The sequence below is a fragment of the Pseudopipra pipra genome, chromosome 6, assembly GCF_036250125.1.
Source record: "Pseudopipra pipra isolate bDixPip1 chromosome 6, bDixPip1.hap1, whole genome shotgun sequence".
Classification (NCBI taxonomy): domain Eukaryota; kingdom Metazoa; phylum Chordata; class Aves; order Passeriformes; family Pipridae; genus Pseudopipra; species Pseudopipra pipra.
In genome coordinates this window covers 2,765,004-2,792,775 of record NC_087554.1, presented here as the reverse complement: position 1 = coordinate 2,792,775, position 27,772 = coordinate 2,765,004, and the positions used below count along the sequence as shown (strand labels likewise).

The 27,772-nt window shown below is 36.8% G+C and overlaps 1 long non-coding RNA gene across 1 annotated transcript; it reads left to right on the top strand.

Annotated features, from left to right (window-relative positions):
• LOC135416760 (uncharacterized) lies at positions 1-27,772 on the top strand. The gene is made up of 3 exons (XR_010431705.1): positions 1-161; positions 25,033-25,166; positions 27,541-27,772. It is a non-coding gene; the product is annotated as an uncharacterized LOC135416760 (long non-coding RNA).

Genomic DNA, 27,772 nt, shown 5'->3' with positions numbered 1-27,772 from the left:
TGCAAAAAAAAAAAATATGTCAGCAACCCCAATCAGAAACAACTTTCAGGACCTTTGGACGCCCATTTAATGCCTGCAGATCCCCTAGGGGAGACTCCACAACTGACAGTGGCACTGGTGAGGAAACCAGAAGCGAAACATCCTAAGGCCCCAGCTCAAAGGTAAGCCACTGACAGAACTGATATTTATTGTTCAATGACATTAGATGTTTTCCTTCAGTTTCATGTAAGATTGATTTCCTGGATATTATTGAAATATCTCAGAAACCCTCTGGCTGAGAAGCAAACAGGGATTTTGACCAAAATTAATGAAAAGGGGTGACATTTATGAGCTTCTTTTTTTTTTTTTTTATTTTTATTTTTTTTAATTTTTTTTTATTTTGAAGATTGATGTGGATGATGTTTGGTAGTAATTATAAGTTTACTTTTGAATTTTTTTCTCTGCGAGCCTCACATCATGCAAGTTACATAAAGAAATAGGACTTGTATCTACATTGTGACATGTTTCGTGCCACAAGACTTAAATTTAAATGGTAAAGGTGTTGTTAGAAAGCTGAAAGTCATGCTGAGCCAAAATATTAAGTGAAAGTCACTTCCAATGTAGGACTGTATTTTAATTTCAATGAAAGATAAAGGGTGGTGTTATTGCTTCTACTTACAACAGGCAGAAGACTTTGCCTTTCTTTAGATAACTGAAGCTATCTTATAGAAATGGCATTTGGCTACTTACTTTTGAGGTTTTGGGTATTTTTAGATCCAAACATATTAAAAGTGGACCTCCCACTCAGATGAAAGACCACAAGACATCACTTGCTATTAGGATTAAAGTTGAACTCATTAGTGTTGTTACTACTGGCAATAAGTTAATGACAGTGATTTGCTAGACTAGAATTTCAGGTGTTTCCTTTATAATATTATTTTACAAATATTTAGTCTTTCAGTATCTGAAATATTCTCAAATGTGCCTGAAGACTCTGACATGACTGAGGTACCTGAAGGTATTGGCTATCAGCAGCTTTTGGGGAACTGTGTAGTTAGGGGTAGGTTACCTGTGTTTTGGATAGTTTTATTTTTTATTTGATGAAATAAAAGGTAAACTTGGGTTCTAACATTAATATTGACTATATTGGCACTTTCAAAAGATGCCATCTGCAACGTAATGAGAGGATTTGTCCAGCATCACTTGCTCCACAGTGCTTTGAATATGAATTATTGTGCTGTAAATGGGTAATGTGATGTCAGGGTCACCTCAAAGTATTTAACTTCATTGAAGTATGACAGAACAAGTGAAATTTCAACTAAATGTCTGTACTTCTGGCCTCAGATAACAGGATGTAAATATTAAGCTAGAAGTCTCTTCTTGCAGAACAAACACATTTGATTTAGAAAGCTGTCTGCAGTCAAGATCTTCCCACTGACAGTGGAGTTATGCAGTCTAAAGCATTTTCCTGAACTTGAATTAAATATAGAAAAATACATTTTAATACCCAAACAACATTATTTCACTGTCAGAAATATTTGGCATTAAGTAGCAATTATAACAAATTCAAAACTGCAGTTACATCTGTTATGGGAGGTACTAAGTGATTTAAATTCTCTTTTGCTGCAATTTTTCACTAGACTGTGATAAGTACTAATGTAGTCTGCTAAACAGCTGCCACATCCCACTCTGTAGTTTGTAGAATCCTTTCAGTGACTGAAAGGTGATGTAAGATTAGGGAGACAGGGTTTTATCTTCTGTGATTTGAAAAGCTGTTCCATTTCCAAGTAGCAATAAAACTTGCCTTCCTTTACAAAACAACATGAAAAACTGTCATAAGCACAAATTGTGTGTTAGAGGAAAATATATCTCTGTGTCCTAGATATAGGAGATGATAAAGTGAAGATTATGATCACTGTCCCTCCAAAGTTCAACTGGATTTTATGAAACTCTTTTGGTTAATGGCCCCACTCGGCACATTCATAGAATTTCATGAAACTTTTTGGCTCACTGAGGGGGGAGAAGGAGATTCAGCTGCCCAGACATGGGTGTTTGGGCTAATTTTTAGGTGTTAAGGGGTATATCACCAGGCTTCCAGCTGTTTTGGAATGCTGCAAGTCTCCTGCCAGTGCTGTGACCTGTTTGTGAGAACTGTGCAGGTGCTTTGGGTACATTGGCAGTGTCAAATACAGCCAGTGCCTCTTTTTAAGCTTTGAGTCATGATGGAATCCCAGAATATTGGAGTTGGAAGGGACCCACAAGGATCAAGTCCAACTCTTAGGCCCATACAGGGATCAAAGCCACCCTAAACGTTTTGTTTTCCAGCTTAGTTTTGTAGGAATATGCATTGCAGAGACCTCATTCTTAGTGTTTTTCTGGTTTGGTTTCTGAGAAACATTCACACTTTGGCCAGAACAGCACGAAGACAGCCCAAGGAAACCCTTTTCATAAGGCTCTTCCTATCACATCCTATAGAATAAGGTTAAGTTTCAAAGCATATGGTTAATTAGGTTGCAAGCTTGTCTGTTTGTATAACTGTCATACTTTCAGACTTCCTTTCCTTACTTATTTTTGCTGGTTGAAGGCTGCAGTCAGCCCCTTTCTTACCTGCACATTGTTTAGCCAGTTGCACATTATCCTATGGTATGTGTTAGTAAAGACAACAATGAAGTGAGCTTCTTTGGTTTTGGGGTTTTTTTTGTGTGTCTTATCTTAGTGGTCTTGGCAGGTCCTTAGTATCTTTGAGGACATCTTATTGAGTGTTCTTTCCAATGTTGTTTTCTAATGCATCTCACACTTTTAACAATTTGCATGATACATCATGCCTGTAAGACAGGAAAACTTGAACCTCATCTCTGATTTACCTGACTGAATCCCCAAGTTTTGATGTGAAAGCTGAAAAATTTACCCATTCCAGAAAATACTATTGAGGAAAAAATGACAAGTATTGCCCCAAACAGACCAAAATCCAATCCAAGGTAGTTGCTGGACATGGAGGATTCAAGCTACTGAGAAGGTGTGGTGGCTTTTAGGATAAGGATGAGTAGAGAAGTGAGCTGTGTGACTGTGACGTGTACTTCCCTCAGTGCACAAGAACTAATTACTTAACTAAGTGACTAATGACCACTGATTTCCTTCCCACCCTTGTTCTCATTCTCCCTGTTCATGTATGGGAAACAGCTAATCCATTGCCTCCTTTCACTCAAAAATAGTCTTGAATGGACACTTTTATGAAGAAATGACATATTATTATCTTTGCCTGGGTCAAGATAATGACTTAATGTTTCTGGTGTTACCCTGTGGAACTGTAAGCCCTGTAAATTCTGGCAGTGTTTTTAAATTACTTCTCTCATTGTTATGATATTACAGGTTGGGCCCAGCTAGGAAAGTGCTCTTGTATCAACTGTAGCAAATTTGTGGTGTCCTGGCAATACATTCCATTTGTGAATTGTCCCTTTAAAGGTGCTGGTCACATATCTACGATTAATCACCTGTTTCAATGCAGCTTTGGTTTCAGACCTTATTGGATCACTTTGTTGCTATAAGTAAGCTTGATTTCACAAGTTTCTGAATATTTGGTCTCCAATCCAGATATGCATTTGAGTAAACTCCAAGTAAAGTACATGCTAGGTACAAGCATTCTTGGATCTGAGTCAGAATGCTTATGACCTTGTCATATTTAACACTAAGACAGATGCAGCTGGGACACTTGGTTTCATTTTAATTTTTCTGAATCACTTGGACAAATTCAGTTATCACATTTTTGTAAGACTTAATGGTGTAGGGAAAAATGACTAAGGAATACCCCTATGGAGATGGAAATGTTTGCCCACTTCTGTTGTTGGTTACAGCTAAGCAAATGCTTGACCTTGATTCTTTATACACTGTTCATTCATTTTAAATTCCATGTGGGCAAAACATAAGTGAAAGTCATAATGTACATCTGTATTGTAATTGATTACTCCATGAAGACAGATGAGAGTATATTAGAAACACTAATTCATTACTGGATTATTGTAAAGATCTATTCATAGATAGCCCATTCCACCAAAAAAAAAAAAAAAAAAAAAAAAAGGGTGTTTTAGACTGTATTTTCTGCATTTTAAAAGTTCTTGTATTCATTTGAAGTACCCCCTCAGATTTCTATTTGTGGAAAGTCCTTTCTGGTAAAAACATCTTTTCAATGAGTTGCAATGATTTTTCATGATATATCTGCCATGCAAGTGTTATAAAAGTTAAAGCTTTGAATTGTGACAAATTAGCTTTCATTATCTGCTTTAGTCACATCTTGACAAAATTATTCCAATAGCCGTGTCTGCTACAGATACAAATCCAGTGCTGTGCTCATCACAGGGAGGAAATGTTACACATCCAGCTGAAAACAAAAGGAAGGTACAATAAACATCACATTCCCCTTTTCAGAGAGCATCTGAAGAGATTTGTTTGCATTAGGATATCCCAATTCGAGCAGGTTGCCTCTATTGCACTGGAATAGGAACTGGGGGGCTGAGGGGTGTGGGGGAGTTTGTAGCAGCCGACAAAGCATGGTGTGACCCAGCTTGTCACCCAGTGACCTGTGAGAAGGAAATAATGAACTGTGAGTAGCTGTCATCTTAACTCTTTCTGACAGTTTGGCTATGGGCACATCTGTGGTAGTTGCATGGAAAGGCCTTTGTTGTTTTCCCACTAGTGACTTTGCAGACCGCTGTGGGCTTTGCTGGCTGCCCTGCTCCTACACTTCCCCTCCTTTTTTTTTAGTGGTAAGAGCAGCTGCCACTGATAGAGCTGACATTTCTTTTAATGATTTACTTGGCATTTATACCCGTTAAAAACCAAGAAATTAAATTGAAATACAACGTGCGGTTCTTGTAAATGAAAATATTCTCTATGTCCGTGTAAGATCTGGTGCAAGTATGCATATAATCATTGTCTGCATCACTTACAGTTTTCAGCAGCTGTAGATGCCCTTCCATCCTAATATCTTGCCATACTTAACTATTTTGAGTCTTATGGTAATAACATTTTAAATAATCCAGTGTACAATGAGACTAGCAGGTTTTCATGGCTAAATGATATATTACAAAATAAACAAACAACCTCCTCCACTTATTTACTATTAAAGGAAACAATTCCTTCTTTTTATCAGATTGACCAAAGGCTGCATGTCTTTTCTGGTACAGTAGTGCTAAATCTTGGGTAACTTTGCTCCCATTATTAGCATTTTCAGCTAGGAGACTATTACATATAGGCATACCTGCTCTCATAAAAGGGTTCTTAGCTGATTTGTGAAAGATGATTGTTACCAACAACTTGAAATCATGACTTATGAAAAATGAATGACTAAAAAATTAATTTAAAAGTGTAAAGCTATCTATTTCAAGAAAGTGTAAGTTTTTTACGTGGTTGATATACCTAATTGCTTTTAAATTCTAATGTAATTGGAGTAGATTGGTACAAATTGCTTTGCAGGAGTTGAATATTCAAGGCTGCACTCACCAGACCTAAAGTACATTATGGTGAAACTGAAATCTCTTTAAGTTCTAATTGTTTTACTGCTGTAGGTTTTGGGGAACTTATATTGCCTTCTCATATTTATGCTTCTTTTTCTCATTCTCTTTAGCTTTTTCATGTTCCAAGTTCAAGCTGTACTTGATAGCGTTCCCATGCAAGTGAGAAGAAACTTATATTTTAACTCTGAGGGCACAGATTTCTGAATTGGTTCCTTTGAGGGCTGTAGAACTGCCTGCATCCTGATCTAGATGGCAGGTCACAGTCCTTTGCCTAATTGTGAAGTCATGGAGCCATTAGATGCACATAAAAATGGGTCCTGTTGCTCCATGTTTGCTATATCACTAGTGCAAAGTCCTTTTTTATTTAAAAGTAGTGTAAAGACTTGTGGTGAGCAAGAGATGCGCAAATACAGAACAATTCCCCGTTGTGTCACATATAGTTCAGAGAAGCATTGCAGGTGCTTTCCAAATCCATGTTGACACCTCTGTGTAACACGAAATCAGTAAAAAAACCCCAAAAAAACAAAACCCAGAACCAAACCAAACATTTTCTTGAATGCCAGTTCTAATCACAGCGAGATCCTAAGGGTATAACAAAGGTTGTTTGTTCCCTGAGCAGATATGAAACCTCTTTATTTATATATTGAGAGTACACAAGGGTTGATAGAGAGGATGCTGAGAGGAGATGACCAGCCCAGCTGTGGAAGTAAATGAGAGCTGTAGCATTAAGATTTCCTTTTTCCAAACTCACTGAAATCTGTTATTTCTCTTAACAAGGTTTAATGCCAGAGAGAAACTTAATATTGGAGTTGCAGAGAACCATCCATCAGATTTTAGAACTTGCTCATTCTGTGCAGAGATATTGCCCTGCTATCAGATTTGTTTATGTGTATCTGTATGCATTTAAGACAGCTTTGCCAGTTAAAGGCATTATTTTTCTTTCTAAACTACTGTTTAAAAAATAATAATGGTATATTAATACACACTGAAAAGTTGCAGAGATGGAGGGCCTCAACTTTTGGACATTTTGACAGTTTCATTTGGAGACGAAATCCCTTCTTTTTCAGAGCTTTTGAATATTCATTTAAGTTGAGAGTCCAATTAGAGGTATGGAAACAAAAATTCTACTGTAACAGTGTCTTAACATGGGTAATAAATGGTTATATAGATAATGCATTTGAAGGGAAAATGAATGCAACTTTTATTTGCTGGCTAGGTGGACCACACTCAGTCATAGAAACTTTGTCTTTTGCAATTGTTGTCTTATCAGAGCAATTGTAACTAACCACCAGTTATAAAATATCAGCTGTTTGAGAAGTGATAAATCAGTCTTAAATTCCCAAGGCAGTTCAACAACTACCTCTTTGAGTCAACTTTGAAGGATTGAAAGAAAATGAAAAATTTCAATGAAAAATTTATAAGACACTTTTTCACAACAATTGGGCACATTTCTGCATTAGGTACAGAGATTTCTTTTTCAAATAAAATGCCAACTTTAAATTTTTCCTGTATTAAAAAGTATTAGGAAGGTAGGAGCTGAGATGCTATAGAAATCTCAAGAATTTCACAAGGCTAAATGTCTTTCATAGGCAGTCTTTTATGTTTTTACAGGGTAAAATTCACCCATAGATAACCGTGTAAGTTTACATAAACCAAAATACGACTTAAGTAGCAATAGAATTTTAACCTCCAAATATTTTTCCACCTTCAAATCATTTTTCATCAGAGTTCCTTAAGAACTTCAGTCATGTTCACAATTCTAGTTCAGAGATCATTTCTTTCGATCACATGAAACTTTTCTTTTGAATTAGCTTAAAACAGGCAAGTTCTTTTGAAAAAGTCAGATTTTATAGGTAAATTATATTTGAAAGCACACACTATCTCCATCCAGGTTCATGTATTAATCAAGTGCTTATTATCAACTGATAACAACAACAAACTGAACCAGTTAATGGACTTGAACAAGCAGGGACTGAGTCACTGCCAGCAGAACTATGGTTAGCAAAGGTTGCTGCTTTTTTAATGCTTAACCTGTTGGAATAGGAGACAGAAGGGGAAAAAAAAAAAAAAGGTTTTCCCAGACAGGCAACGTGTGTCAGGTACAAATGGAGCCACTGCTGCAACTCCTCCCGGATTTGTCGGAATTGAAAGGGACGTGCTGGTTTTGCCTTGGTGATTATGGAACAGCATTATGCTCACAAGCAACACAACCTTGCTCTTGCCTTGTGTGACTTTAAATCCCCTCAGCTCATGTCAGGCAGGTTTCTTTCCTTGCCCTGTTCTCGGATTTGTGATGCTTCATTAACCAATAGCAGCAATATTGAGTTATTTAATTGTGTTTTAAAGGAATCCTGCCCTGCAGTAAAAAATAAAAATAAAGAAACCCCACCAAACCCCAACCCAACCTCACCCAAAGACATAGAGAGGGCACAGAAAATGCTGGAGGGACTTAATTATGAAGAAGAGTGGAATGTAGAGAATACAAACCAGCTAAACTTTAGAGCAGTGCATAAACACTCTCCTGATGCTTTTTTTTTTTCCAAGTAGCAGTTTTTGAAAGTTTCTCTTTGTTTTGTAGGTTGTTTTTTGGGCTTGGGTGGTTTGGGACATTTTCTGTGTGTTTGGGGGGTTGTTTTTCTTCAAATTAATATTTGATTTCTGGCTAAAATGAAATAAGAATGATGAGAGAAAAAGCGGTGTTTCTTCTTAGCTTATAGTTTGAAGTAATCACATGTCATAATTCAAATATAATTTGATGAAGGTAAAAGGTGAAAATTATCCTAAAGTACAGGAGAAAGTAGTTGATATTAGCTTGAATAATAGTTACATAATCCTTGTGTATCTGGAAGTGACAGTGAACCTGTATCTGAGCAGCTGGGCTGGATTTCTTCTGAGATAAAACTTTTAAATGCAACAGATGGGGTGATGTGGGTTTTGCTTTTTTAGTGAGTGTTTTCTTTCTTTTATTCTTTTTGGTAGTATGTGAAAATTCTGAGAGTTAAAGTTAAGAAAGGTTAGAAAATGTGTCAGGGACTCTGGGGAGAATCTGATAGATTGATAATGCAGAATGTGACAAAAGAATTGTATAAGAAGGCTTCATGCCTGTAATCCTCACGTCAGTGAAAAGTCTTAGGATGTTAAAATTGAGAAATGTTGTTTTACTCACTTATTTCTTTATATTGAGCATACAACCCCCCAAAAAGACAAAACTGACAAATGCACAACCAATCTTCCCACTCTCAAAGACAAGAAAATTAGCTCTGTGCTGTTGGAGCACAACTCCAGGCTTCTGCAACAATAATAGAGATTAATTTGTAATTGTGTGTTGCCCCCTGCTCCTCCAGCCATCTGTAGATGATGGAAGTGGTTGTGAATGGCAAGAAACAGGGAGGAAACCCAATGGCAGATTGAGATTTCCCTGCTTGATATGTGTGGTCTGTGCTCCTCCAGTCAAATTCTTAAAATGACAGAAATTAGAGATGAGAAAGATGCAATAAGTCATATTAAAAACCTTTCAAAAAGCAGAGGATTTTTTTCCTAGGGTATCTTCTTCTGCATTACCTAATTCCTTTTTAAAGGACTGAAGGAATGAGACTTCTGTCACTTCCCTTGGGGGTGTCTTTTCTGCAGTATAATAGTCATCCTCTCTGTTAGGAATATTTTTTCTGACATTCGGCCAAAAAATATTGTCTGCTCAATTTACTCCCATCACTCCCTTTGTACTACATAGGTTTGCACCTCTCCTGTATTTTTGATGGGAATTTATCCCACTCAGTTCAATGGTGAGCTTAGTTCAGTCCTACATGGTTACTTCACCAACCTATTTAATGAGAAAAGCCCCTTTCTAAATTCCATGTATTACCTTGACTCACCTCAGTTCCAGGGGAATCTTATACTTCACTGAAGGGTGCTTACCAGGAAAAAGTTTGATTTCTGAAACATTTTAACCACTTCTTTTTCTTCACTGCAGCTCACATGCCTTTCTTTAGGCTGTTTTACACCATAAGTTGTTTGAGACGCAATTCTGGCATTTAAGAGCCTTAAGAGCAAGTGGGTTTTTTTTGTTAGGCTTGTGCTCCGGCTTCCAAACATGCTTGGAACATGTAGGATCTAAAACTCAGTACCCTGAAGTGGCTTCAGTACTCTTATGAACAGCTTTAATGAGTTTTTTATAGGACAATACAGGTTCTTAAATATTTGTATAATATTCAAAGCGAATGGTAAAGTGTCAGGAGTGGCAGATAATTGTACCACCTCTTATTAAAAGCACTGCAGGTGTTTTTAATAGTGCTGGGCCAATATTTTATTGTTCTAATGCCATTTATTGACATCTTTAGACTAACTGGATTATTTTTTTTTCTGTTACCATAAACTTTGTTCTAAGCACGTGTGGTTTTTCTATCACTATTATTTCATATGACAGTATTGTGCCTACCAGGACAGAATTCCTAGTGCAAACACATTTATTACAACCACATATTGGGTCCTAGTATTGCTCATAACAGTATTCACCCAAAACCACACCAAAATTATGAAGTCAGTGGGTAGATTTTTTGATAGTTTTATTTTCAGGTCTTCAAAAGTTTGCCACGACTACATAGACTGAAGTTAAGAATAAAATGGTGAGTTTCTTTCCCTTCTATAAAATTATACCAGGTTTTCACCAGCTTTAGAGATTTCAACCTTTCTTGTTGTTATTGTTGTTGCTGTTGACCGACACCATTACAGCTGTTTATAAATGTATTGGAGGTTAAACTGTGCTTTCAGATCCCCTCTTATTTGGCTGTTAGAGTACAGAATTGCATTCAAAAGTCAGCACGGTATTTTTAGAAACAAAATAGTCCAAGAGCCCAATATTAAAGAATTCACCCATTTACAGAGTTAGCTGTGAAAATAAGTAGGTGTGTAAATGTGTTGACTTTTCTGGGTATATGGGTGAGTGTGCATATATGAAGTGCCAAACCTGTAAACATTTGTCACCACAGTTGGCTTGATCAGGCAAACAAACTAACTCCACAACCAAAAACCTCTGTGGAAATGCTCAGAATCCTGCAGGATCTGATCCTTCAGCTGCTGATTCCCTCTGTATGTTGTCACTTCAGAGGCAATAGCACAGGGACCAGACTTTGCAAGTCTGTTTGAAGGGAAAGTGCACCTGCAGACCCACACATGCTTATTAGCAAGCAAAGATTTATGAATTTAAATTACAATCTTCTAATCCAGATTTTTTTCAATCTGGTCGTTCACTTCCAAGTTTTTCCAGCACATATGGAGAAGTGTACCTTTCACAGGCTGTAACTTCTATTCTTTGAAACATTTTCCACTTGGAAAAAAATCCCTGAAATGTCTTATTAAAGACAGCAGTGGGGCATTTCCAAAATATCATTATGGCATCTGAAAAGGACTGTAAACTTTTCAGGAAACAAAGAAAATTCAGCTTCAAATTACAGAAGAGTTGTCCCTGGTAAGTGGCATGTGTCTCACTGTTTCTGTTGATCAGATTAATTTCTGTTCTGACTTTAACATTTTATCTTCTACATCCCACTGTTGAAGCTCTCCCTGAGCTGTCACGTTCTGCTCCTTCTGTCTACTGCATGTCTTTCCTAAAATACACAGCAAGAATGATTACTGGTACATAACCTACTTAATTTATTTCACTCATCTTTTTTCTTCTTTCAGCTTGATATAATGAACTTCAAAATAATACTAGTTGTTTGCTTGCAGATAGAGTTTTGTTCTTAGTTTACTGGTCACTGAATGATTGAAAGATATCAAATTTAAAAATAACACTTTAAAAATAATTAATTCATTTTCTTACCAGTAGTAACCCTTGGTACTAATAACCCACTGCCAGCATGAAGATGAAAAGCTAAAAATTATAAAATGTGACAAGTAAGCGTCCATTCTAATCTGTTTCAAAAAAAAAAACAAACCCAAAAGTTACTTTTTATTGATTAATAAAAATCCATCTTGATTTTTATTAATCAATACCACATCAATTTAAACAAGATGTAGGTTTTATATTCTAATTATCCTAATATGAATTGATAACAAAACCGAAAACAAAAATCTTTTTCTTCGGCCAGACCTCCATGAATCTTCAAGATGGACATGAAAATAATCGTTGGCTGAATAAGAAACCATCAGAACTTTGGCTTTTTTTTTTAACTCTGTGGCAGTCATTTTTTAAAATACATTTTTCACAGTGGAGCTTTTATTCCCTTTTTCATTTGACTTTGCCAGTAGGGACCTCTGTTCAGTGTTTCATCCAAAGAAGACACCTTTGACAGTGTGGTTGCTCTTCCCCTACGAGCGCTGTGCCTCTGTGTCATCACTGAATTAGAGCCTAAGTTTTTTATGTTGTCCTTCAACCCCTGACCTCCTGGCCTGAAGGCAAGAATATTACCAGCACAGCTATGCTGTGACAGAAAGCAGAGAGCACACAAAGATGAGACAGTGTGGAACCACTAAAATCCAACCATTTCTCTATATTTTCCTCTTCTTAAAAGAAAAAGGGTGAAAAAAAATTAAAAAAAAAAGGCAAAACCCTCTTTCTTTTCTCTCAAAGCTCGAGTCTGACTTTAGGCAGCTTTGGCTTGTTCGCTGACCCAGGAACAAGTCCCATCATCCTATTAGTACCCTGAGTGTGAGATAACTGTACCATGACAGTGTCTTGAACTACAGTGTATACATATGTTTTGAGGCAGATGAAGATAATGTGTTTGGATTTTTGAAGGGGTGCTGGTGGTGGTGTCTCTTTGTGGTGACAATTATGATTATTCCAGTCCATTAAAAAAAACTTTAAAAAAAAAAAAAAAACAACCACATTTTCTTTGATACGTCATGAACCCACAGTAGAAATAATTCAAAAGAATATTGCAGTAGTGTGTGTCAGAACATACATATTTCAATTTGCTTCATGTTGATGAAATCAAACGTTACAAGGATTTATCAGCATAATGAAGGTAGCATGGACTTTTAAAAGCCCACTGTGACTTTGTTCAAAAATTATAATCCTTTAGTAGCTACAACATTATATGGGCTGTTATTCCACAGGTTAATTAGGCACTTCTTAACAGGTGTTCCTTGCTTTGTTCTGAAACTTGTAACAACTTTCTCCATCTGATGACCTGCTACTTCTTAAATTGAAATAAAAAGTGCACAGTCAGGCAATCATCCCTTAGTCCCTTCTCCATGCTCATCTACTGGATTGCCATCACACTCCATACTGTCTATCATATTCCCTGCTCTCTCTTTCCAACCTGAGAATCATACTTCCTTCCTTAAGGAACCACTACACACCACTTCTTGTGTCTTGGTTTTTTTCTAGTTTTTCCTCTACGTTCTTCTTCATGTGGCAAGAAGCAGAACTGCTTCTCTTTGTGGATTTAACAGTGGTGTAGGGATATTTTTATTTTTGTTCAGTGCTCTTTTTCTAAAATATCTAAAATATGGTCTTCTGTTCTGACACTGATCTGCTGTGCAGATGAGGTTTCTATGGGACCTTCTTTTATTGAAATATCTTGTTCTTCTACAGGCAACTGGAGTTAACTAATTACAGAAGCTGTAGAAGACACAGTAAGGTAGTATTCTGAAAAAGCACAAGCCTCAACAGAGAACTTATTTTGTTGGGGTGTTTTTTTCCCCTTTATGTATGAAGATTTGGCCTAATAAGGATAAAGTTTGGTAAACACTGCAGAAGTACCTCTGCATCATCTAGTTAAGCTAAAACTGGTGGCTGTGATATGCAGAGGTGTGCTAATGGAAGCTGGGAGAGGGGTAGTTTGAAACACTGCAGTAAGTATTCCTTTCTATTTGCTGCCTCTCAAAGACACTGCTCCAATGTTATGTTTTGGAAATACTTCAGTGAGATTGAGCAAAAGCAGATTTACAGGATTTATCAAGGCAATTTACTGGAATTTGAATTCTCCGGCACATTTAAAGTGCCAGAAAAATCACAAGATACGTCAGTTAAGGAAGAAACATGTAAGTTATCAAAATATCTAGATTAAATTTATCATTGGTGTCTTTTAAATTATTGAGAAGGATTTATCTTAGGTTAAAATCAGTTATATAAAACAAAGGAGCTGAAGGTTGGAATTCAGGTTCAGCCTTAGTTTCCTAACTTTAGTTGTGTGGTTTATTTTCCAAAATGCTAATTTTTCACAGATTGCAGGTGACAATTTACATCAACATATGAACATTGCAGGAATTCAGTGTTATAAAATTAAGCCCCCAAAACCCCTCAGTCTTTGTGCCCTAACCTGGTCTGGTAGTGCAGAACAGTTGTGAAGCTGCTGAATTTGGTTCTGGGGGGATCCCAATGTTACTGGAACACTGGATTAAGCATCGAGACTGCTTTTGCATTTTACCACTGCTCTGTGGCATAGCTTGACTGAGTTCAAGAGACTGGGCATGGGTCTTGATGGACATGGAAATGTGGCAGTGAGGTGAAGAAGGAGGAGGCCCTTTTCATTTTCAGTTCTCTTTGTCTCACATTCAGCATGAAGTGACAGTAAAGCAACCTAATAACAGCAGATGTTTAAACACTCTCTATAGCTTTAAGTTAGGGTAAGTGTAATAAGGCATATTTTCTTCTTCCAAATCTTTTGGAAAGGTTCAATTCCTGGGGCATTTGCTGTCTTATTTGGATATCAGTTGTACTTATTTTGGACTTTGCAAATATATTTGTGATAGAACAAGTGTTTTCTTAGAATGCTTGCTTCATAATCTGCAAGAATTTTTACTCATTCTCCCTCTAATCCCATCACTTTAGGGAATAGGAGGTTGGGATGAAAGAGAAGCAGGGAATCCTAATGTATCAGTGTCACGAGATCCTGATTTCCAATACAGAGGAAATTTTCACGTGAAAAAATTGATTCCCTGCTAGATTATGTAATTTTAAAGCTGAGATCTGTCAGTCAGTTAACTAGGACAGTTATCAAATCCTTTATTAAGTGTTGCTGATAATTAGATGCACAAGAACACCTTAACCAGAAGCTAAGAAATGTTTCTCTTCACATATATTTATATAGTAAAAATCAGAATAATTTAATTATCTAGTGGGGAAAAGCAATTTATTTAGTGCTCTTGGTAGTTTTGTACCCAGATACATAAATTTGAATTAAATAGTGAATTTTTTTGTAATTGCAGATTCTTAGTAATTTCTTGCATTTACTTCCGAGAAGGTATTCTTTTCCCATTTTCTTTCTGAAGGACTCTATACATGTGTTTTTAAAAAAGTTCAAATATGTTCAAAAAACCCCAGTTTAGGGTTTGAAGAGACCTTACACTTTTTTGTGTCCTTAAAATGAAACAGGTTCTCAGAATTACTTCTAGTCAAGACCAGGAAAAAAAAGTATCTAATGCTTAAGTGTTGGGTTTGTTTTTTGTTTGTTTGTTTTATATTTAAAGAACTTCCCTATTTCCCACTGTACTGTTTTCCTCACTCAGACAGGTAATTTCCTGCAATGCCACAATACCTGGCACAGATTCTGTCCAGTTAGTTTGAATGAAAATTCTGTGTATCGTATAATCTTATTTAAAATGTTGATGGAAATTATTTGCTCAGCTGTTATGACCTTTATCCTTATGAAATGTATAGTGTCTAAATGATTAATCTGAAGCCACATCCATTCTGCATATTTTCCACTGTACATTGCAGCAATGGAAATGCCCAAAGAGACAGGAGCATTCCTCTGCCAATCGTAATTTTTAATGTAAATAGATAACATGCACACTGTAATATTACTTTTTGAAATGCATTTAGTCTTTTTTTCTAGGAAAAGAAATAGAAAAGGTTAGTTCCTTACTGCATTTTCCTTATGAACTCAGTAGCACTTTATTAGTTTCAAGCTTAGTTGCAAATAACGTGTAGCAAACATACACAGACATTATCTTTGTGCATAACAGAAGAATTAAATATATATGAGGAGGGAAATTACCTAGGAAATACTCCATGTTCATTTTGTTCCAGTATGGTTGAATATTTACATTACAATGACAGTTCAGGATTTAATGACAACTTCATCAAAATAATTGTATAAATAGATTGGATTCTATGAAACCCCCTTTTTTTTTTTATTATGAGCAAGGTAATCTTGCATGTGAAAAATCTTGCTAACCCCGCTATTGATCTATGGGCTTTACCTTGTGAGATTCTCAGTATAATTTTTTTTTTTTCAAATATAATATAACCTTTGTGCATCTGGTTAACAGAACTGCAGTGTGGAAGGAGACTCAAAATACAGGGAACTTCTAATTGCAGAGAACTGCCTAGGTGTGATTCCTCTCTCCTTCCTTTGCCTGTGCACCTTTATCTGCCTAATTTATAAGGCAGAGCAGCCCCAGGTTACTACTTTTGTTGTATTAATGTGGCTTTCCATTATGAAACATCAGGAGTCTTGGATCACCCTTTTGCATATTAAATATTTCTGTCTTTGGTAATTAAGCAAGTTTTCACACATTTATTGGGTGTTTGGTGAATTTAACTCTTTGTTCATAGCACTGTCAGCAGAATGCCTGCTGTAGGATTGAGATTATCACAATTTTGGATTTGTAGGAGCAAGCTTAAAACCTAGTAGTGGTAGAACTAAATAGCTTTTGATATGAGAAGCATAGCAAAAACTTCCTATGAGAAGGTTTTGATATGATAGAGAAGCAAACTAGAGCTTTTCTGTTAACCAACACAGGGCAAACATGATCAGTAATGCTTCTGTAAGAGAAACAGCATCCCAGTATTTTCCTTGTTCATGATGGGCTCATTGATATGTCAAGTGAGTAGGGAAGTAGGAAGGAGGGCCCTGCATTTTACACTTTTTAATACATAATGCACCATCACACTGTGTTATAATTCTGTTTTGCTTAAGCTCATAAGAACCCAGGTAAAAATAACCGCGTTCAGAAGTAGCTTCCTCTGCTTAACAGACTCCAAGGGGGGAATCTCTAAATTAATTCCTTCCCCCCCTCCCCAAGCAAACCCACAGCCCTTTACGTTAGTCCCATTAGCGCCGGGTAATAAGTTAGTCCTCCACCGTCTCAATAAGATGCTGCGGTCCTGATGGAAGTTAAATGTCCCTAAATCCTATGAATTGATCGGCGGGAGCTGTTTTTCCGCCTGAGCGGTGCCCGCAGCCGGGCGTACATCCGCGGAGCGGCGGAGGTCAGGGGGAGGAAGGGAGGAGCGGGCTCGGCGGCGGCACCACACGCACTCTGCTCCCGACAGTGCCTTTGCCTCGGCAGAGGCAAGTGAAGCGCGCACGCCATGCTCAGTGGCATTTCCAAATGCAGCTCAGCTGGGGGCCTCTGCTTATTGCATCAGCGGCACACACCGAGGGGGGGATGAAAAAAAAAAAAAAAGGAAAAAAAAAAAAAAGGAAATACATAGTTTTGTCGAAGTAGTAGATCACAGTCTCTCCCCCCCACCCACCCTCCGCCTTCAAAATCATCACCGGCACACACTAATAGCTCTAATAGATACAGATTTTATGCATATTTCAGTCACAGCAGTATTTCTAATGCATATGTGAAAGGGTCCTTAATTTATGTCTACCAACTGTGTGGTGCCCTTCTTTTGGGTAATGTCATCATCCTAATGGTGTTTCTATTATACTCAAAGGTAGCAAATGAGGCTTATTGCAGGAAGGTAATTGATTTTCACTGAGTGAAAATGTAAATAGCCATAAGAAATCCTATGAAAGACAAGCAGTTCAGAATTGCCAGCAAATTCATATACATTACTTATTGGTGTTAGTACCTGTAAAATGTGTCTTATTATAAGAAACCCACGATGACTGTATTTCACATTATTTTATTTCAAATTGAAGTAAAAATTGGAGAATTTAGATGATTTTGTCTTTACCAGTTTGACTGTGCATTTTATGAAAATTACCATCCTGTTCAGTAAGGTTGCTTCATTTTGTCAGGTTTCTCTCAAGTGGAAGTGAATAAAATTCCTGCTATAGACGTGTAAAGAGAAATGGTTCTTTGGGATTTCAGTAGTAAAGAGGCAGTCATTTCATGCACCCTCTTTGTGGATTGTCAGTGTGAGCTTTCCTTTCCATCTTGAAGGGTTATTTGGGATGGTGCAGTTTACTCAGACCTCAGGATTCCAGAAGAATGCATAAGTTGAAATGAAAACATGCCCTTCATGTTCCGGCTGCATCACAGCCACCGTTTTAGGGAATTGTTTTAGGTCAGCAAAAATAGCCACCTGTGGTTACCGTCTCTCTGTGTATTTTGCAAAGTGTGTATGTTTTTTCCCCACTCAGAATATTGTCTTCCCATTATTTTTGCTATCCACAGTGTGCTCCTGATTGCCAAAGTGATACCTGCTATGAAGGGCAAAGCTGATTAGATGCACATTTATTTCCTTTCAATATTGCACTGAGGGTTTAAAGTTCTGTGTGTTTTATGATCAAGGACTGGTGGCAATAGGTTATTTTTCTCCCATGAATAAACTGATTTTTCAAATCTTCCAGTGAGTAAATGACCAGGAAATGCTGCACATTTTAATCCCTGCTGGCTCTATCCATTATCTTCGAAGTCCTAGTTTTGTCCCAGCATAATTGTTTGGATGTTTTTTGCCAGGTAATTGTTATTTTCATAACAAAAACTTACTCTACAAATAATTAATTTTATTTAGAATTCAAACACTTTTGACTGTCTAACCAACGCATATTTATCCATCTGCAGTTTGCTTGGAGGAAAATAGAAAGCCCAAGAGAGGTTTCACTTAAACCATGGAGTTGAGAATGCTCTGAGTTTTACTGTAATAACAATTGTAATGTAATAACAATACTGGTGTTACAGGTGAGTGTAGAGGGTCATATATTCAGATGATCTTAGAAAGTTAAAGATTAAAATGTTGTTAGTTCCTTCAGCTTTAATTGGCCTCTGTGTTTAGCATGTTTTCTGTACATCTGTCTTATGTACTCTGGCTGGTATGTATAAACACAGGTCAGGCTTTGGAATGTGGGTAAGTGCAAAGGAAAACAGAAAGCTCTCTAATTTTACAAGAGCAGAAAGCAAAACTTGTTTGTTTTTTTATTTTTTTTTTTTTGTGATGTCCAGTACCTGCCTCCAGTTTTATGCTCGACTCTTACTAGTACCTACAGGTTTTTTAAAAATAAACCCCTTATTCTTACAAAAAACTGTTCACCTTTTAATTAAAAAAAAATTAAAAAAATCACATCTTGACTTTGGGAAACTCTGTAGAATTAACAAGACTACAATCTTAACTTTATACAGGTACAAACTGTGGTTTAACATCTGAGCTGTACAGAGCACATCCATTATTGCCCGTTTCAATTTGTTATTAGTCCATGAAGTTTGAAAACAAAATAAAGATATAACCCAGGAATGTTGCTTAAATCTTCATATGTGGTGTTACCAAAGCAGTAGGTCTGGTGTTTTTGAGAAGTATTTTTGCAGGAAATAAGTTTGGTTTTTTTTTTTTGGTCTCCAAGATAAATCTGCAGATTGTCTGATATACTCATTTATGGTGCAATTTTTAGGTCTTCAGATTAAAAAGTAAAAAAAAAAAAAAAATGCTTTTTACGAAAATAAGCAAATGGACACCAGGAAACAAATCTGAATTACATATCCTGTCTCCATAGTTTTAGTAGCATGGACTGTTCCAACAGGTCTCTGCTAATAAATCCATGGAGGGATCAAATACAGGATAAAAGGAAAACCTCTGTGCAGAAACATTCCACTGTTCAGCAGAGGAAAAAAATCTCAGGTGAGCAAACATTTAGCAAAATGCTAGATCTGTCCAGTCATTACATAAATATATGGCTGTATTATATAGCCATATGTTTCATTGCTCTAATTATTGCAATCTAATAGTAACATTCACCATCCTATCTATTTTTTCTTAAAACCGAAAGAATAGTTGGTTGTGTGTAATTCTATAGGACAGATTTGAATCTGGAAACTTGGATACTGGTTAATTGAGAGCATTTGAAACTTGAATCTAAATGCTTTTAAAAAAAAAATCATGCCATTTTTTTGTTTGACACTAATTTTCTACCCAGCACGTATTAGCAATGACTGAAATTAGCTCCCAGTGAATCGTAGTTAAGCTATTTTATGCCATCTGCAAGGAGTTTCTGATGCAAGCTCTGTCTGTTGTGTTATGTTGTTTTGTTTTTTTTTTTGTTTGTTTTTTTAAATTTCATTCTCTGAGAGTTTGGAGCTCACAGAAGGTGGAGTTGACTGCCTGGTAGACTTCCAGCTTCACAGTACAAATACAGCATCACTGGTGGAGTTTCCACCGTGACAGGTCTTTGCCCTGACCTAGAGATACAGATTTAAATTCTAACCTGGTATTAATTCCTACAGTCTCACTGCATTCAACTAATCCAAGGAACTGGCAGTTTACACCAGGGGAGGGTTTGGCCACCACTCCAAAGTGGAAGTGGGCATTATGGGTTCATCCATGACAGCTGGATCAGACCAAGATCCATGTGGGTTAGCCAGCCATGGTGCTTTTGTGGGACCAGGATCTCACTCCTCACAACCCAGAGCAGGCTCCCCAGGGCAGTGGTCACAGCCCCAAGCCTGCCAGAGCTCAGGAAACCTTTGGACAACGCTCTCAGGCACATGGGGTGATTCTCGGAGTTGTCTTGTGCTTGACTTGATGATCCTTGTGGGTCCCTTCCAACTCAGGATATTCTATTATTCCATGGTTCTAACCTTCCCACTGAACTGATATCAGTAACCAGCATTGCCATAGTGTCAGGTCTGATGGCTGGATTCACGTTACAGGCCTTCACTAGAATCTCTTCATCTTGCCAAATCCATGCTTTGTACTTTACTGGCTTTTCTCAGATCGTATCCAAGTATTTCTTAAGTATTAAAGAGTATATAAAAAAAATAATCAGAACTAGGTTGCTACTAGGTTGGTAGTTGTGTACTTACCTTCTGTAATATTTTTTTTTTTAACCTTGGACTTCAGAAGTTTAAAATTTCTATGAAATCTGCATGTGCTAAATTATCATGTGTTAGATGATACTTACTGTGCACACATTTTGAGCCATATTGCATACTGTGATCTAATAATTCTCTAAAGGATATGGAAAATATCCATATTTCTTGGAGAAGCGGGGTGATACTTTGAGGTTTGGACATGGTAGGGTTTCTCTCAGAAATCTGAATCAGAAAGATTAAAGTACAAAATTACAAGAGCTCTGTGTTTTCAGATCAGGACCTTTACCAAGCAAGCAGATTTGCAGTGGCAACATAAAGGCAGCATTCGACCTTCTCCACCATTCTCCACCCCTTATAAAGGAAACACATTATGGTGGCTAGTTAGTATTCATAAGAAGTCACTAAAGAGATGATTTGCCTTGGAATAAATATGATTGAATTAGAAATGCATAGTACTGATACCCTGACCTCAAGTAAATGGGTTCCTTATTTATAAAAATGTACCTAGATATACTTCTCTGTTAGGCTGTTAATTGTGTTTGTATGTTAAGTAAATATGTAACTCAATTCCAAGAGTAATTGAAAGGTTTTATATAGGCAGATGAAAGGGGAATGGCACTTCATTCAGACTTTTGAATAAACTAATCAGACTACTCTGAAAATTGATATATATTCGCATTTTAAAATATGAAATACAAAATGTGTCTGCTTTCTTATAAAGTAGATATTATGCAGTAGAACTCTTATAGAGTAGATCTATTATTTTTAGGGGTTTAATTAAAGATGATTGTAGATTGTCTTCTGTAAGGAATTAATGTTCAGCTTTGGCAACGCTGTTTCTTTAACACTGTTCTGCAGTTAATGTTTCTAAGCTCTGAAACAACTGCTAAAGTAGTTGAAGTAAGTAAATAAGTAATAAAAAGCACATCAAAGTAGTTATGATGAGACAGCCAGATGGCAGAGAATTGCAGTTCTTGCTGTAATTTTATCAAAATTACTATTGTCATGGCATGTTAGTTTTCATAAGAATTTGTACAGTCAGTGATCTTATACAGACAAATTAATTTCAGGTTCTCTCATGTGTAGTCGCATATCAGCTATACTTGAGCACGCACAAAGGAAAATTAAATAATCATAGTCACATAAACTTGAAAAGCGGCACAATTTAAGTTTACTATTCCATAACGTCTTGGGATCAGCGATCATTTTTCTTATGGTAGACTCAATTTGATCTACAGCAGTTCTGCCATTATATGGTTTCTGCTGCATTTAATCTTCATTATGAAAAGATATAGTATCACCTAATAGGGTGGAATTAGTAGTAATGCACAAGCATTGTAATAATTCCTCTGAGTTATATCATTTGGTGGAGTTTCGTACTTTTACCTCTCTCATAAAGCTACTGGGACGAAAATAATTGAACCATTTAAGTTTCATAAATATGTTATCATTACATGTTCTCTTCTTTGGTAAAGGATACCCTTTATGTGTCTTATAAACGCTTGCAGGGGAGAAAAGATTGAGCATTGCATACAGTGAGCGTGTAATCTGAATTTGATTTGAGTCCCAGGCAGGGTAATGGCAGTTTGTTTCCCCAGAGGAGGAAGCCCCGGGGCAGACCACGAGGGGATTCCTCTGCTGAACCTGGGCTTTTTAGGCAAACGGCTTTTCCTACTGTTTCTCTCACTGCATGATTACATGTGGAGCCCTCCCCATTAAGAGATGGTGGGTAGGACAGGTGTGTAAGCATATGGAATTTAAAGTACTTTTAAAATTCACGTGGTCTGGCTGCAGCAGATATCTGTTGTGTCCTTAGTCAATTTAAGGCAGCGTAACTAAAGACTACTGTTTGTTGTTTTTTGGGGGTTTTTTTGAGTTACTGGCCCCGTGACTTTAGGACTAACTTTTCACAAATTCTTATTTCTCTGTGTTGGCACATGAGCTCCTCAATAAAAAGAGCTGAATAAGCTTATGGAGAAATAATCAGACTGATGGTGACAGACCTTGATGGTGCTGGAAGCTCATCAGTTTTCTTTGTAATGCCAAGGAAAACAACAGATGTAGAGGAAACTTAAATCTCAGCTACTTTGGCGAAATTTTATTTACTGCAATACAAAATCAGTGTAAGGAGGCAATTTTAATGATTCTATTTGATCAGATTTCTTTCTCCACCCTTGTGTAGCTCTCCAATCTATCTATACAGTCAAATTAGGTTCAGAGGTTTGTGCCTGTTGATCTCATTGATGTCAAAATACCGTAAGATGATGTTTGAATCACTGAAATAAGTTACATTCTAGTGGTTGTGTAGCGAATGTGTCATCACAAGAATATGGCAAAATACAATGGAGGCATAACAGAAAATGAGATTATTTCTTCATAAACAGTTTGTCATTGATATATCTGAGAGAGTTCATTTGGCAGGGGAGGTAGTTATTCCCATGATTCTAAGAGCAATTGCATTTTAGTGGGCAGGTTGTTTCATTTTATCCCATGTCTGACTTCACTTGTGGATCTGTCCAAGTTCTGCTGGACTGCTAGAGTTTGTTACTGAATGGATTTTCCTGCTGCTACAGGATGAAACATGTTTTATACCCAGAAGCTTTGTCATGTACTGTGTGCAGTTTTTATTCTGCTCCTTCACTTACGTGTGGTTTCCAGCCTGCAGATCATCTGCAACTTGCATGTACAGAGAGGAAAAAAAATTCCAACAATATATTGATTTTTGATGAGCTGATAGTATGTTTTCTTGAGGTGGTAATCAATAAATAGAAAGCTGATATTATACTGTAAAACGAAGCTGTGTTCAACCCCACTTTAATCTCATGTATATTTATGCAAAAAAACCCAACCAAAAATCACTCTAAGGAATGACAATGATTTGATGAGATTATTTTAGTTTAAAACAGCGACAATAAATACACAAAACCTAGTGACACGATTGAAACAAATCCCTGTGAGAGAAAACTACCAGAAATAGAATAGTTGAAAACTAGCATTGAAACACCTGAAGGGAGGGAAGATAGAAAGAGAAAAAGGAAAAATTAAGCAAGTAATAACATGAGCAGCTGGAGAGAAAAAGAGAAACAAAATAGCACTTGACGAGAGAAAGAAAAGAAAAAAAAACCCCACATTTTGTTCAAAACCTGTTATTACCAAGAAACAGTTTTCAATGTGGCTAAAAATCATGTTTAACAACACATCCAAGGCTTAATTCATTAAACACCTGAAAGCCATGAACTTCTCTTCTTGGAGGTTAGTGTAAATAGTTTTAATCCTGTAGTTTTTTCCTATTAAGCTGTGTAAAATTTAAATAGTATTTATTTCAAACAAATGCTTATATTTTATCTGTTGTTTAGTGGATAAATTATTGGTAGCAATGGAATATAAACAACAGGGAACAAATAATCTTAGTACAGGGGACAAAGTGTCACCAGCATGTTCCTGGATACTGATTCAGTGAACATATATTTTAATATGTTTAGAGTTTTTTTTAAAGAATTAATAATTGATCTTGGGAAATATTATCTAAAAAAAATTGTACATAGGATCTATACCATGAATGACTTTTAATTTGTGCCAAAGAATCCTGAAGAAGTCAAGGTGGATCCATGTTTGAATCTACAGGATTGAGGTTTATCTGTCTTCTTCATGCTAGTGTGTATATCTAGTAGTTTTACTACTTCTAAAACCTGGTAAAATTACTCTTATATTCCACTTATCTCTTCTGTTCTCTACATCACCTGCTGTTGTTCTGAGGCTGAGAATAGGTATGGATTTGCCTTCTTTAAAGACAAGATTGTAAAATAGTGCCATTCCATTTGAAATCAGTTGAAACAAATTTAGCAACAGGGTGGAGCACATCTGATCTGCTCTAGGAGATCTGAAGCAGATGTTTCCAACTCTTGAGTGACTCCTCCTGGAGAATCCACGTGCAGTTTAGAAGACTTCTCAGGGAAGCCTCCTGGTGATTCTTCTTCTTTGATCTAAATAACCCCAAACAAACCCACAACAAAACTAAACCAAACTTTCCTGTCCTTTTTCTTTCTTTATGAATAATTGTGAGGTCTAAGTATGGCTTAGAGGGAGTGGAATGTGTCTTGTATAATTGAAACACCTTTATGCAGTTCTATTCATTAGCTTAGTTATGTTGGATTTGTCTTTCAGAGTGTTTCCTGAAGAAACAGGGGGAACTGGGTCATTGCAAATACTTGACTAGGTGCTGTTTGATTAGCTGGAAAATTTCTCCTAGAAAACATTTCGTTTAAATAGGGAGAACTCTTCCAAAATGCGTATTAAGGGGGAAAAAAAAGAAAGCTGAAAAAATTACAATACAAACAAGCAAAACCAAAAATGCCCAACCAAACCCAATCACAAGATAAATCTAATTTCTAACACAAACAACTGATGTGCAAAACTGATGATAAAGAAGCACATTTTGGCTTCCTCACACAAAAGCTGTGTTAGTCCTGTAAATGTTGCGCTGCTCGTGTGTTTCTGGAGAAGGCAGGATTTGTGTCCGTCGTTTATGGAAATGGCTTTGCCCCTCAGCTCTTCCTCCTGGCATTTCTGAGAGCAGCAGGGCAACTGTCAATGATGATCAAACTTTCTTCAGGAGAGGCCACACAGAAGATCTTGGGCTCACAAAAGGAACAGCCGCCTTCTGCCAATGGATGGTGCCCTGGAGGAGAACACGGGAAGCAGCAGCAAATAATGTCAGTGGGAAGGAAGCAAAGGAAGCTGTGGAAGGTATGTTTTAAAAATACTGCTTTTTTTCAGCGTGTTCAGTGTCAGAAAAGTATATAAGCACTTACCTCTATACACAACACACACTTCTATATATATTTTTTTTACCTTTTATACACAAATATGTGGGGTTTTTTAGGTTGAGGGCTAAAAACTAATTTTTGGTTTGTTTTGTTTTAGCAGAGGACCTCATTTAGGAAAAAAAGCCAAATCCAATAGCTATTTGCTTTCAAAATGATTACTGCTTTGTCAAGATGTATATAGTCAGAGTACCTAACACTGATTATTAATTACTGGAATAACCAGTTCCTGATGTGGTAGAGCTTTAAGCAGGAGCCAGAGATCACAGCAATGGACAGTGAGATGCAGGGAGACAGCCCTCAATGTCTTTGTGCATTACACTTTATTGGCCTTGTGGCCAGTTGCAGAGTTGCCTGCTTGCTGTTCCTGAGGGAAAAATATTTTTAGACATGTTAAATGAAGCATACTCGTGTTGTTTATTTTTTTTTAAGGTCCAGAAGTACACATAGCACTTTACAAATGTGTACCAAATCATAGTTCCTGCCCTTGTAAGCACCTGATGCACAAAAAAATTCTTTAACTGTATGCACTATCTAGCAACAACTACTTGGAAACAGCAGAGAGGGACAAAAAACCCACCCTTCTTACTTTCTTTCATTAGCTACACTAACACAACACATAATTTCATTGTGTTGTATTTATCATACCAGTTATTTGTAGCAGGACAAAAAGACACTCTTGGTCATTGCGGTGGTTTGGTTGTTTTTTCCACAATTTATTCTAATTTTTAAAAATTACATATGTAGGCTACACATTAAATTGGCCATTATATTCCTTGCAACAAGGCTTTATCACCCAACTAAGAGACAACTCATGTACATTTTCATCTGCAGAGACAGCACCCTGAGTGAATCATTTATGAGAGGGCACATCCTTAAATAAGTTCTCAATGCACAGATATGCACTTGGGGTACATACACACACTTTTAAATTTTATTTTAGACTCTCATGAGTACCTGTGCTGCTCATGTTGCTTTGTAGCTTGTGTGACAACATGACTTCTGGGCCCTTAGGCAATGCAGAGAGAGAATTCAGACAACTGCTGATTCTTCCTTCACTGTCAAGAGGGTCTTTTTCCTAAGAATTCCCCAATCAGTTGTTTAGGGACTCAGATCCTTAAGTTTAGTATTTCTAACTTCGAGAGTACAGTGGGGGGTTTTTTTTCAAAGCACCAGGGGCACGTTAACTTCTGAGTAAAACACTCAGGATGTGCAATGCCCTGTTCATCAGGAGGGATGAGGCAGCTCCAGCAAAGCACTCCTGCCTGATGGTGTGCAGCAATGACAATTTTGGAGTCCTTCTGAAACATTTAGTTCATACTCCAAAATCTATACCATATCTTTTTCTGCATGCTTGCAAATGGTTTTGAAATGACTTCCTTTATGGTTTTAATGAAGTAGTCAGAATTTGTTAACAGAGGGTATCTACTGTCCTGTCCAACGCTTTCTTATTGATTTTGCAGTGAACACAAATTGTTTCATTGGATATTTTAATTAAGAAAAGAATGTATTTGGCTACTTTTAGAAAAATCTACACAATTTAGTGTGAACAGATTCCAAAAAGTTTCTCTTAGGCTTTATAACGCTTTTGAGTGAATAAAATAGGAAAAAAAATCAAGAACATGAAGGAATATTACTGACAGAATATCCTTGAAGTAGCTAGAATTTCCTGGAGGTGCAGAACAGAAATTATGGTGAGGAGGCTACAATTTCTGAAGTATTTGAGAAACAATTCAGCATCAGGACTACATGCATGTTCATAGTGTAAATGGGAAATTTCTTCCAAGCCTAACCTACTTGTTATATTACTTAATATAAGAAAGTGATATAAATAATGGCTTTTATAGAGCCATAACATTATTTTTTTTTTAATTTTCTGTTTTGCAAGAAAGCAACTAGATGCTTACTAAAGTATACAACTCACTCTGTGGTTTTTATTAAAATTCCCAATAGAATTAATGTATATCTATCCTTTGTAATATATTTGTATATTGAAAGTAAATATATTTAAAAAAAATTAGAAATATATACTTTAAAATGAAAATTCTTTTGAAGCTTCTTAACAACCTTTGTCTGTTGCACATGAGAACAGAGAAGGCTCTTCTTGGGGAAGGGTAAGCCCTGACCTGTACCTCTCTTTCTGCAACCAAAGCAAAGAAACCATCAGATGGAAACACTTTTCCTCCTGTTTTTATCACAAGAGCATACCTATTGTTATAAACTAGTTAAGCTTTTGCCATGTTTGAGAAAGGACACATGCCTACTTCTTGTCCCAAGTATGTATCATCTCTGCTCAGTTCCCAGGCTTGTAGGGACTCTCTCAAACACCTCAGGACTTGCCTGGATGCAGCTCCCCAAAGCTTCTTAAAACAATTGTGTCTGAGGAGGTGTGAACCAATAGGAAGGAGCAGGATGAAAAAGTAAAAAGAGATGGTGTTTGAAGCAAATTTCTTCCATCCTGCTGTAAGTCTGGAGCAACCTCTAAGCTACTGAGTCACTGAGTTTTATATTAAACACTTTCTTTTGTAA